This window comes from Cupressus sempervirens, chromosome 1 (genome assembly GCF_028749045.1).
Source record: "Cupressus sempervirens isolate cs-2001-9-10 chromosome 1, ASM2874904v1, whole genome shotgun sequence".
Classification (NCBI taxonomy): Eukaryota; Viridiplantae; Streptophyta; class Pinopsida; order Cupressales; family Cupressaceae; genus Cupressus; species Cupressus sempervirens.
Window position 1 is genome coordinate 322,735,265 of NC_143118.1, and position 12,723 is coordinate 322,747,987.

Below are 12,723 nucleotides of genomic sequence, written 5' to 3' on the forward strand. Positions count from 1 at the left end.
TTCGATAGCCCAAACATTCATCGTTATCATGTCCTCTTCTATCAAGTCCTATTAGCTATCTCTTGCTTGAGGTTAATTTGATTTTTGTGGTCCATTGAACTCACATTGAAAAGGAATGAAAATATTTGGAAAAATCTTATTGCACATTATCATGAGACACTAACATTGGGTCACTCTTTTCTAGTTTAAGCTTTGTCAACTTGCATCGCCAGTATGTGAGCAACCTTGTATATATATCGACCTCTTGGTGGTCTTCAAGATCATCTATCATTGATCATCTTGTTTCTTATTCATAATACAAAAAGATTTTCTCATGCCAGCAATGAGACGATCCTCATACAAGCATCAAAAATGGTAAGAATGATTGACTCATATGAGCATCAAAATGATGATACCCAGGCTATGTAACATGCTGATTTTTTATGACTATGAATGAAAATTAGTAATATTGTGTAAATTTGAGATATTTAGGCACTAAAAACCCCTTGAATACCTATCTTGGTGATGAATTCTAAATGTGTGTGCCCTTGGTTTGATTGGATTAAGACATTTTAAGGCACTTTCTTTGTATATGCCCAAATTAGGCCTTTCAACAACAATACAAATCAATCATAAAGCCACTTATTCCAAAGAAACCCTACCCAAGCTATATATTATTATAAAATATCACATACAATGTCCTGTAATGCTCTTAGTTTCTATTTATGACATGTGACAAGTTATGCCCAAAATAAATCATTTTTTGCTCACTTTTAAGCCTCGCAAGTGCAAATAAGTCATAATTTGATTTGTGCCTTCCAAATTAAACCTCATTCTTTTTCAGATTGCTTGTATAATTCCCAAAATAGTATCTTGAACAATTTTCTTTTTGTGCCGAAACCCAATACCCTAAAATTTATTGCTTAAAAACCTCTTGGATAGGCCAAATAGGCCTAAATTAGCATATTGAAGGAAGTGCCATACAAATTAATTTTGTGTGAATGTTCAATGTTGTTGTTGAGTGTTTTAGGTCCCTTTGTGCATAAAACATTTTGAGATTAATGTTTCCAAGTAATGGTTGGTTATTTCCTTATGTTGCCTTGTGTAACCAACAAGGTAGGATGTCGCTGTGAAGATGAGTTTAAAGTTTTGTGAAAGGTATAAGTCCATTGAAGGAAGATACGTTTACAATTTTTTCTGCTTGATCCCTTACTATCTGCATCACAGTGTATTTTCTTGCTAGAAATCAAAGGCTTCACAGTTTTTGGGCAAATGTTATAGCAAGTTCATTCTTTCCTCTTGATGAGATATTTTAATCATTCTAACAGCATGACTCTTAATTTGAGGAATCTATTAACTTAGTCCCTACGTATATCACGATAAGCATTTTAATCAAGTGTACACTCCATATCCATCATTGCCAATCATTATTGTAGAAGCATAAACATATGCAAAGGGGTAAGAGCATAGATCACATAGAGTGATTTTCTCAAGCATAGGTCACATTAAGAGAGGTCTGTTCATACACATCCTAGATTAAAAAAATGACTAGATCCAACATCCATCATATACATAATGAGAAATCAAACATCTCATATAACCAGCTCATGTAGGCATCAAAAACAATAAGGATGATTGGCTCATATGAGCATCAAATTAATAATACCCAATGGCCCTTCCAAGAATCAAAAGGATAATAATAATTGGCTCAAAAAAGGCATCATGAAGATAATAATGCTTGGCTCCTATACAATGTCCACCTAACACCTATCTATTACACATCAAAGATAGAGAAGGAATGTTGATACATTGCGCACTAAACCGTGGGTCCTATTCCTCACCCTCTTCTACACCAATGGACATGGGAAGAGGAATCAGTGAATGCCACTAGCAAAAACTTTGTTTGACCAAGAAGTAACTTGTAACATTTGTGATATTGTCATTTAGATTAATCACAATTTCAAATAATAGCCCGCATAGATCAAACTAGGTCTTTATTAATGGACTACAAGCACTCTAATAAATAAATGCTCTGCTTATGGTTACGTGAATGCTAAAGTAACCTCAAATCAACCCATTATTAAATCTAAGAAGGGATAGCCTTTGGCAACCTTTTATCTTCGTGAAGAACAAAAGCGTGGGCTAATACAAAAGATGCAATAGCAGCTACAAGCATTCACCATAAAAATAGTCTAAAGGAAAACTAACAAGTATTTCCCTTTGTGATATTGTTGGGTAAAAGCATAAACCTGTGTCACCTTTTATAAAGGAGAAGTGATATCAGAATTTAAAGTCTTCAACTTTAACGAAATAAAAGTGGCATTTGTGCTTAGAATTTGAAGATGATGTAAACTAATGAAATTGTAAAATTGGATGAAGTTTATGTCTATAATTTTTTTTTTTTAAATTGAGTGAAAATTTTATTTATTTTTGAATTTTTAAAGTGTATTTTTTAATTTTTTTAAAATACTAAAAATATAGAATTTTTTTCCCGTCAAACAAATATATGCAAATGTTCATATTTTGGTTTGATTTTGGAATATGTTAGAGTTAACATGTATACCTGGTGCACCGAAAAAGAAAAATTGAAATTCGGCTAATATTTTTGAAGTTATAACTGGTCAAAGTCAAAGTTATCAGAAATAGACAATTTTTTTCTCCAGTCAAACTTTTTCCATCAAATCTACATATTTTTTTTTACAAATTACATATTCTTGAAGAAGACTCTCTCCTCTAGTGCACCATAAAAATTTTTTTAAAAAATTAACATGATTTACTATTTTTTTCTTATTTTTGAATAGACATCTTCCTGAATCTTAAGATACCTAATTGTAATATTTTTAAATTATAACATATTGTTCATAATCAAAACTTTAAAAAAATTATACAATCATAATCGTGACTCCGAGAACTACAAAAGTATATTTTTAGTTTTAAAAAATACTTCAATTTAGTAGGTCAAATTGGCATTCAAAGTGAGATTTTTATAGAAGTTCTGATTTTTGCTTGTTTGGCTGCCACATAGATAGTTACGGCCGAAACTGTTTCGACCGTAACTGTTTCAGCCGGAACAGTTCCGGCCGAAACCCCTAGTCAGCTTGAGAAACTGCTAGCGGTTAGTGTGACTTTTTGATATAAAAAAATATTGTTTTATCTTTTTTAAATAATTAAATATATAGGGACAGCGAAAATTGGAAGAAGACTTGCAAAAAACAATTAATTTTGAAGCAATTTTCAACAACTATTTTGTGGATTTAATCAATATTGCAAAGGATCGAATATTTTGAAGGTGCTTTTTTTCTCTTCTAATTATTTTTATTTTTATGTATTATATATTGAACCATTAGCTGATATTTAGTGAAATCTAAATTTTTTATTTTTTTTTCTATAGGTTGAATTATTCAATGGGTAGTAAAAGGAAAAGATCAAGGAAATATGATAGAAAAAGAGATGACAAAATGAAAGGCCATAAAAAACATGCTCAAAACCAACCTACTGAAATTCTTGAAGATGATGAGATTCATAAAGAAAATGAAAGTAATGAAGAGGAAGAAATTGGCAGTTCTATTGATAGAGACAAATTAGAAAGCATAAAAAATTTGATGGATTTGGATGAAGAACTACTTTTTAACCAAATTCCATCTAAAGATATGATAAATGATAACACTATCAAAAAGCATTTTCAGAACATGTGGGATGAATATTTCAAGGATAAAAGTATATTTGGACAAGCACAATTATTTGTCAAGTTATTTAGGAGAAGAGATATGAGACCTGTCTTAGAGTTGTTGGGTGTTGATAACAGGAAAAGCCATGCTCATAATATTAATAAAACAATAGTTGAAAATTTGCAAAATGCTTATAACAAAATTGACAACACAACTCAAGGAGGTGATTTGAGTAATGCACGTAGAGCATTGATGACTACTATATCTAGTAGAAAATTGACACATAGAAAATAGGTACGTGCAATTTCTGATGTACTACATATATCTAGAAGAACTGTCCAGAGATACATCAAGAGGAGAAATATGCTAGATGATAACATTGAGAATAACTGGGTGAATATTTCTAGAGTTCCTCAAAAAGACATGATTTCTGAAGAAGTAAAAAGACAAGTTATTGAATTTTGGACCACACATTCTCGTGTTTCTTCCAACAGGCGTGATACTATACAAATTAAAGATCAAGAAACAGGGGCCAAAATTGAACACCCAAAACATTTCATAGATATAACTCAAAGTGAACTTTTTGAAGCATTCAAACAAGAATTTTCAAATGTCAAAATATGTCAGAGAATGTTTGAGAGTTTACGTCCTTCCTTTGTACGCATAAATAAGATGCAAGAAACTTGTTGTTGTAGAAATCATGTTGAATTTGGTCTACACTTGCAATCATTTAAAAAAGTTATGGCAATACTTGATCCTAATTTGGTCATCCCTAGCAGTACAACACAATTTGTGAGGTCCATATTATGTGATAAATTAGAAGATTCAGATGAATTCAAAGTGCAATGCATCAAAAATCAGTGTGAAGTTTGTGCAGATTTACACAAATTTTCTCAAATTATGCAAGTTGATAATATTAATGAATCCACACCAGTTTCATAGATGAGATATGAATATGAGACATACCAAAATAATAGAGGGGATGAATCCAAAAAAATTGTATTGAAGGAGAGTGAATTGCATTATGATGAGTTCATGGCCAAGTTTCGTCCATTGATATATCCACATATCCAACATTGTCATGGTGCACGATGGCAAGCTAAACAGTTTCGTGATTCCAAAAATTGTTTTCCACCTGGTTGTATACTTTCAATTGCAGATTTTTCTGAGAATTATACATTTGCACCTCATACAGAGCTCCAAAGCCAATATTATGATTCTGAACAAGTTGCAATATTTGTGCAAGTGACCTATAGACATGCACAATTTGAGGTGGATCAGATAGAAAGATTGGATGAAAATGAATGCATCATCATCAAAGAGGTTCATTTCTATATTAGTGATGATAAAGTTCATGACAAGAGTTATGTGGCTCATTGTTTTGCAATGTTCTCTGAAGATCTCAGAAATCGTGGAATAAATGTTTCAAAGCACTAGATTTGGTCTGATGGATGTGCAGGTTAGTATACACAAAATAGTTATACATTTATTTAACTTTATTTTAAATTGTATTTATTTGGACATGTCTATTTCTATTTAATAAATGTACTTGGATAATTGTGGATACTTTTCATGTTTCACGTTCATAGGACAATTCAAATCTACAAAAGCATTTAATTGGTTAGCAATGCAACATGCTAGAACCAATGTTAAGTTTTTATGGAATTTCTTTGAAAGTGGACACGGAAAAGGGGAGCATGTATAAAACGTGTGCTTCGACAACATGAACTTGCAGGTAAATATATGCATTTTTTAAATGTACATGTTTAATACTCTAATAGCATATATTTTAAATTTTATATACATGCATATTTTATGTACATACAGGGAATAGGATAGAGAGCGCAAATCAAATTGTTGAATGGTGCAAAGTTCATTTTACTACTCGAGATACTGAATACAATAAGCGTTACTTTTGGGAGGTGAAAGGTGAACTAAGTTATAAATTTATTTTTAATGTCTTTTTCAAATCAAGTTGAGTTTTTAATTAAATATTTATTTTGAAATATGACAATTAGTTTTTGTATTTGTAACAGATATAGATTGATCTAATCCTTTCAATTGTCAAACGATTCCTGGAATTAGAAGTTTACATCAAGTGATGACTACAGGAAACCATAAACCTCCAGTACTTAAAGTAAGAGAGAAAACATGTTTTTGTGATGACTGCATTAAGGACAATGTAGTGAGTGCATGTGAAAATATTGAGAATGGATATGTTTCACATTGGGATTTGAAGGAGATAGTTAGAAAGCCTCCTTTTGAAGATGTTGACATTGACATTGACATTCATGATCCTGTATATTCAGCTGATTATGAGCGCATTTCTGATTTAGTTGTGGCAGGTTTGTGTGCATATATACATATATATAAATTAATATACATGTATATTTGTTTTAAAATTAATTTATATTTCTCTTTTTATATACATGCAGGAGATATTTTTGCAGTTCAAGCCTTACCAGATAATGTAGAAAATGTGGACTATTATCTTTTAAGATGCACAAAAGCAAAACACAAGTTGCTAGAAGGAACTATAGATGCTGATGAACAGTCATATCCAATTGGATCAGTTGTTATTGAAGGAACATATTATCAACAAACAAGGGTAATTGGTAGTGGTATTGAATTTATTGAATACAAGCATGGAGAAAAGGTTTTACACTATAGTAACCATGTTATAGCAACCAAATTACAATTTGAAGCAGTACAAAGAAAAGGACGTCGTGGAAATCAAAAGTGGAAATTGCCTATTGAAGAACATGAAAAACTTCTAGAGATAATAAAAAGTAGAGAGGATCCTAACAATACATTGTTTGTGGAGCTCTAGTTTACCTATGTACTTATTGTGGAGCTCTAGTTGAGTTATGCATGTATAGCTCTTATACTTTCATATTTAATATTGATAGGATATTTGTTTTATATAAATTTTTGTATATTGGATCATTTATCTTGCATATGAAAAATTAGACATGTATTGTTATTTTTATTTAAATTCGACATGGATATCTCATTTAAGACTAGGTCTCTTAGGACCTCCCCTTAAGACAACCTTTTTAGTATTTGTATGTATATATAATCTTTATATGTTCTTATATGATACATTCTTTATGTTTGTATATAATCGTTATGTTAAGATTACATGTATATGTTATATGAACTATGTTACATATAATTACATGTACATTATATTTTATTAATTAAATGTTGTTAATTATAGTTAATTAAGAATGTATGTCATTAAATATAGTTAATTAAGTCATTTAATAGAGTTAATTATTAAGACATTAAATATAATTAGATTAAATATAATTAATTTAAAGGTTAAATATAGTTAATTAAGGCATGTCATTAAATAGAGTTAATTAAGTCATTAAATAGAGTTAATTATTAAGACATTAAATATAATTAGATTAAATATAGTTAATTAGATTAAATATAGTTAGTTATAGTTAATTAGGTTAAATATAGTTAATTATAGTTAATTAAGGCATGTCATTAAATAGAGTTAATTAAGTCATTAAATAGAGTTAATTAGTAAGACATTAAATATAATTAGATTAAATATAGTTAATAGGATTAAATATAGTTAGTTATAGTTAATTAGGTTAAATATAGTTAATTATAGTTAATTAAGGCATGTCATTAAATAGACTTAATTATTAAGACATTAAATATAATTAGATTTAATATAGTTAATTATAGTTAATTAAGGCATGTCATTAAATATAGTTAATACATGATCTACATTAAATATAATTAGACTAAATATAGTTAATTATACAGTTAATTAAGACATGTCATTAAATATATGTTATATTGTTATGTACATCGACCATTAAAATTATATAGTTAATTACACTTAGATTAAGGCATTAAGATGAATAACTATACATATACATGTAAACTTGAATATTGAAAATATGAATAACATATAGAAACATGTGCATAACACATACATAAGTTACATAAAAGATGAAGACATCAAAAGATCAATAAAATAGACATCTACATTAAAATATCAATAACATACATGTGCATATATCTGGAGAATATAATGTACTCATATTAAATGTATAAAAATAGATCATGTAGATCAAATGTCTAGAAATAACATATATAAAACATCAAAATCTTCATATAAGCATGTATCTCGAAATAACATATAAAACATCATTTAGTGTCCATGATATAAACACGTATCTAGAAATAACATATAAAACATCAAAGTGTCCATATAAACCATGTATCTGAAAATAACATATAAGACATCAAAGTGTCTGGATATAAAATGTATGCATATGGAAATAACATATAAAACATCAAAATGTCCATATAAATATGTATCTAGACATAACATGTGTGTAATAAAATAAAAGGCCACATATGATCTAATCAGCTACATCCCCCCTCCTGATCCTGGGCCTTGTCCCCAAAAGGGTCTATCAGCTACATCTGAACCCTGTGTCAAATGATAACAAGTGAGCCATTTAATTATGTGTACAGATAAATTATATCAATATCTACATGTATATAAATCAAATATATATATATATATATATATATATATATATATATATAAATTGTAACATACCTGGGACTCACGACGTGTAGGATCTGTCGATGTCTGCAGATCAGCAAAACGTAACATACTATCACTCAAACCCTATAACACATACACAAACACACACATATACATTAATTTAAACATATAGACATATTATTTACTATAATAAAAATAAATCTAAACATATAGAGATATTTACCGTAGCATTATGTAATGCTCTAGCAATCTGACTGATATTTGAATCATGTAATGAAAAAATAGTATCAGCATCCAAGTCAATAGTGCGGCCCTGATCTGAAAGCATGGAAGTAAATAGACTAGGCTGTATGGTGCCACTGAGATCCTAAGTAGGGGGGGGTGTTGTAGGGTCTTGAGTAGCTGGGGCTGGTGCTGTAGCCTGGGCCTGTGTAGTAGTAGGAGTAGTAGAAGGTGCAGGAATGTCCTCCTGCCTCTGTGAATCCTCTAGGACTGCTGTACGTGACAAAATATGTCTAATCTGAGAGCTTATGTCACGAAGTGGAATCCTTGAGAGTGTAGATAATGCTCGATATGCATCTAAAAGATTAGATGTTAAATATGATGCTAAATATGATGCCAAACGATGCAATGCATCCACCTCTAAGACTGCAGAAATGTCTACAGGAGAAGGTATGTCTGCAACTCCATAATCATCATCAACAAGTGTGCTAGATGATGCAGTTGTGGGAGCGGTACCTCAAGACCGTAGCATATATTGACTACATCGATCAGAAGAAATCTTGTGTAACTGTGTGGCGATGGTGGCGATGCTCAAAAAAATCTGTGTCCTAATTGTGTCATCAGGAACACTCTCACCTGCAGTAGCCATCTGTGGACCTCTCGGCATAACCAAAAGGTTTGGACCCACCATTGCCCATATTTTAACGGGCGCAGGAGTGTCTGCAGGTCTAAATCTATCAGAAAGTCTCCCCTGACCCTGCCCAACTTGCCCTGGATAATCTGTATAGTCAACATCATAGTGTAAATGAAATTCTAGAAACAATTGTTTGAAGAAATATAGGGGGAACTCATCCTTCTGTGGCCATCTATGATGAGTAGCCAACCAACGAGGATACATCAATGGTGTGACGAGTGGATCAGTACACTTCATTGCAGAGTAGCCTCTGACTCTGCGACGATCTGCATAAGATGGAAACATGGTTTTCACCATGCCAGTGGAAACCTCAGTATCAATCTGTGTGTACTTCATAGTGCCAGTTACACTGTGAGATAAAGAAGAATAAAATGTCTCAATGCTCATATCATCAAAAGGGTTGTATGATTCAACTGTCTAAATCATACGCAATAACTCCTCTTGCATCGCTATGACCTTCTCCCTATTAGGGAGGGTGGTAGAAGAGGAAAGTGAGCTATCCAAAACCTAAATAGCATGAGATAATCTCGCCACTGTATCTCTAAATAACTGTTGTCTATCATGGGTGGAGGTCGATCTACGTGCTATACCAGACTCAGCACTCTGACCCCCACCACAAACACTGGCATCCCCTGAGGATGCAGGAGCACGATCACTAGAACCGGATGCCATAATGTATATATGAAAATAAATATGAGAATATGAATGTGAAGCTACAATCTGAGTGATAAATATCTAGAGATCTGTACATGCATATATATACAAATATAAACATACAAGTCTATTTAAATTAAAATAATTAAAAGTTAAATTTAATTTGAAACACATGTACATATAAATACACAACATTAAATGTATGGTGCTAAATGAACAATCATGTAACATACATATGTATTTTAAAACAAATTATCTTAGAGACCATATCTAATGTACATTGTAACATGCTCATGCAAATGTGAAAAATAAATATTCGTACATGTACATGTATATGCAATAAAAATAAAATAAAATTTCTTGATTAAATGATAACTAAGTGCACACATGTACATACATGCAATAAAAATATAATTCTTGACTAAAATCTAAATTTTGATGTAAATGCTTTGATGATTATGGGGAGTGTAGATGAGAGTTAGGACATAGCCTGGATAGAAAAAAATTTTACTAGATAAGTAAATGAGTTTAGTTAGCAAATGTTAATTTACAATTTAGAACTCATGACTTAATTTACTAGTTTGAATTAGAGTTAATAATGTTAATAAAGTAAATGGGATATAGTTTTATTAAGGTTGATAGTAAGGTCAGTCTATTATGTGCTAGTTTAAACATATGAATACCTATTACAACCTATAATAGACGTAATGACCTAGTAGGAGTCACTAGGTCCCCTTAACATATATATGGATAAAAATACCTAAAAATGTATCATGAGGTCATTATGTGTCATTTGGTAATGTAAGAATCATCATTACCTAATAAGACCTATTATATCCTAATAATACATACTAAGATTTATTAGAACCTATAAAAAATAGTATGACCTATTACGACTCCTATGTCCCCATAAGACACACATGTATGGATAACGTATTGAAAAACGCAGTTGACATAAGTGATCAAGTAATGTGTTGTTTGGTAATGTAAGACTCAGTATTACTTGACAATACCTATTATGTGCTAGTAAACATATGAATACCTATTACAACCTATAACAAACGTAATGACCTAGTAGGAGTCCCTAGGTCCCCTTAACATATATATGGATAAAAATACCTAAAAATGTATGATGAGGTCGTTATGTGTCATATGGTAATGTAAGAATCATCATTACCTAATAAGACCTATTATATCCTAATAATACATATTAAGATTTATTAGAACCTATAAAAAATAGTATGACCTATTATGACTCCTATGTCCCCTTAAGACACACATGTATGGATAACGTATTGAAAAACGCAGTTGACATAAGTGATCAAGTAATGTGTTGTTTGGTAATGCAAGACTCATTATTACCTGACAATACCTATTATGTGCTCGTAAACATATGAATACCTATTACAACCTATAATAGACGTAATGACCTAGTAGGAGTCCCTAGGTCCCCTTAACATATATATGGATAAAAATACCTTAAAATGTATGATGAGGTCATTATGTGTCATATGGTAATGTAAGAATCATCATTACCTAATAAGACCTATTATATCCTAATAATACATATTAAGATTTATTAGAACCTATAAAAAATAGTATGAACTATTACGACTCCTATGTCCCCTTAAGACACACATGTATGGATAATGTATTGAAAAACGCAGTTGACATAAGTGATCAAGTAATGTGTTGTTTGGTAATGTAAGACTCATTATTACCTGACAATACCTATTATGTGCTAGTAAACATATGAATACCTATTACAACCTATAATAGACGTAATGACCTAGTAGGAGTCCCTAGGTCCCCTTAACATATATATGGATAAAAATACCTAGAAATGTATCATGAGGTCGTTATGTGTCATTTGGTAATGTAAGAATCATTATTACCTAACAATAATTAGTTGTTTAAATGAACATCATCAATATCTAAGTGTGGTTCATTCGATTAGTAGAGGGCCTATGTTATGGTTAGAATGTGGTATGGGTTATGATTGTAGTTAATATAAGGTTATGTTAGAAGGTGTATTTAATGTCAAAATTAATTTCACCATAAGATATTATTGTTTCACCTCTAGATCCATCAGGTTATGTTAGAAACTGAATAATGTTCCCTAAAAGTTTGCTACATTTTTTACTAATATTTTTTTACATGTTTACCTCATAACCTAATATTTTTCTATATTTTAACCTAATGTTTTTCCTAATGTTTTTCTAAATTTTAACCTAATGTTTTTCTATATTTTAACCTAATGTTTTTCCTAATGTTTTAACCTAATGTTTTTCTACACTTTTAACTAATATTTTTCTATATTTTACCCTAATGTTTTTCCTAATATTTTTCTACGTTTTTATCTCATGTTTAACTACATTTTTGCTAACAAATTAATTTAAATACCATTCTAAAATAATCTAAAATAATTTAAATAATTTAAACATATTAAAAAATAAACAATTTAAAGCATTTCACTCACAAAATACGTAAAAAACAACTATTTTAAGTATGATTAACATCTATTAATCAAAAAATACGTTTAAAAACTATTAAAAAATAGGGAGGAAAAAACCACCAACCAGTTACGGCTGAAACCCATAACCCGCTCTCCAAACATTCAGGAACTGCAACAGTAACAATGATAGCCGCTAGAAGTTTGCGGCGGGTTTTATCCCGGCTTGGGGTTTCGATCGGAACCCTTTCGGCCGAACATGTTTCGGCTGAAACGGTATGCGCCACGTAGGCGCGTGAAACCACCACGTGTGTACGGTCAGATCCGTTACGGTCGAAACTATTACGGCTGAAAGTGTTCTGGCCAAAACGGTACAAGATATCACAAAAGGTGACATAGGTTTGTGCTTTTACCCTACTATCAGGATTTAACTGTGTGATTTTTGAGTCAAACTAATTGACCTATATTTCATGAGTAGTGATTCAACATGAACCCATCTCTCATGAGAATA

General features: G+C 30.9%; 1 long non-coding RNA gene across 1 annotated transcript; it reads right to left on the reverse strand.

Moving 5' to 3' along the window:
* Positions 1-7,864: 7,864 nt before the first annotated feature.
* LOC149577457 (uncharacterized) lies at positions 7,865-8,496 on the reverse strand. Its single transcript, XR_016352814.1, has 2 exons — positions 8,242-8,496; positions 7,865-8,109 (listed from the first exon to the last, which is right to left on the reverse strand). It is a non-coding gene; the product is annotated as an uncharacterized LOC149577457 (long non-coding RNA).
* Positions 8,497-12,723: the final 4,227 nt, after the last annotated feature.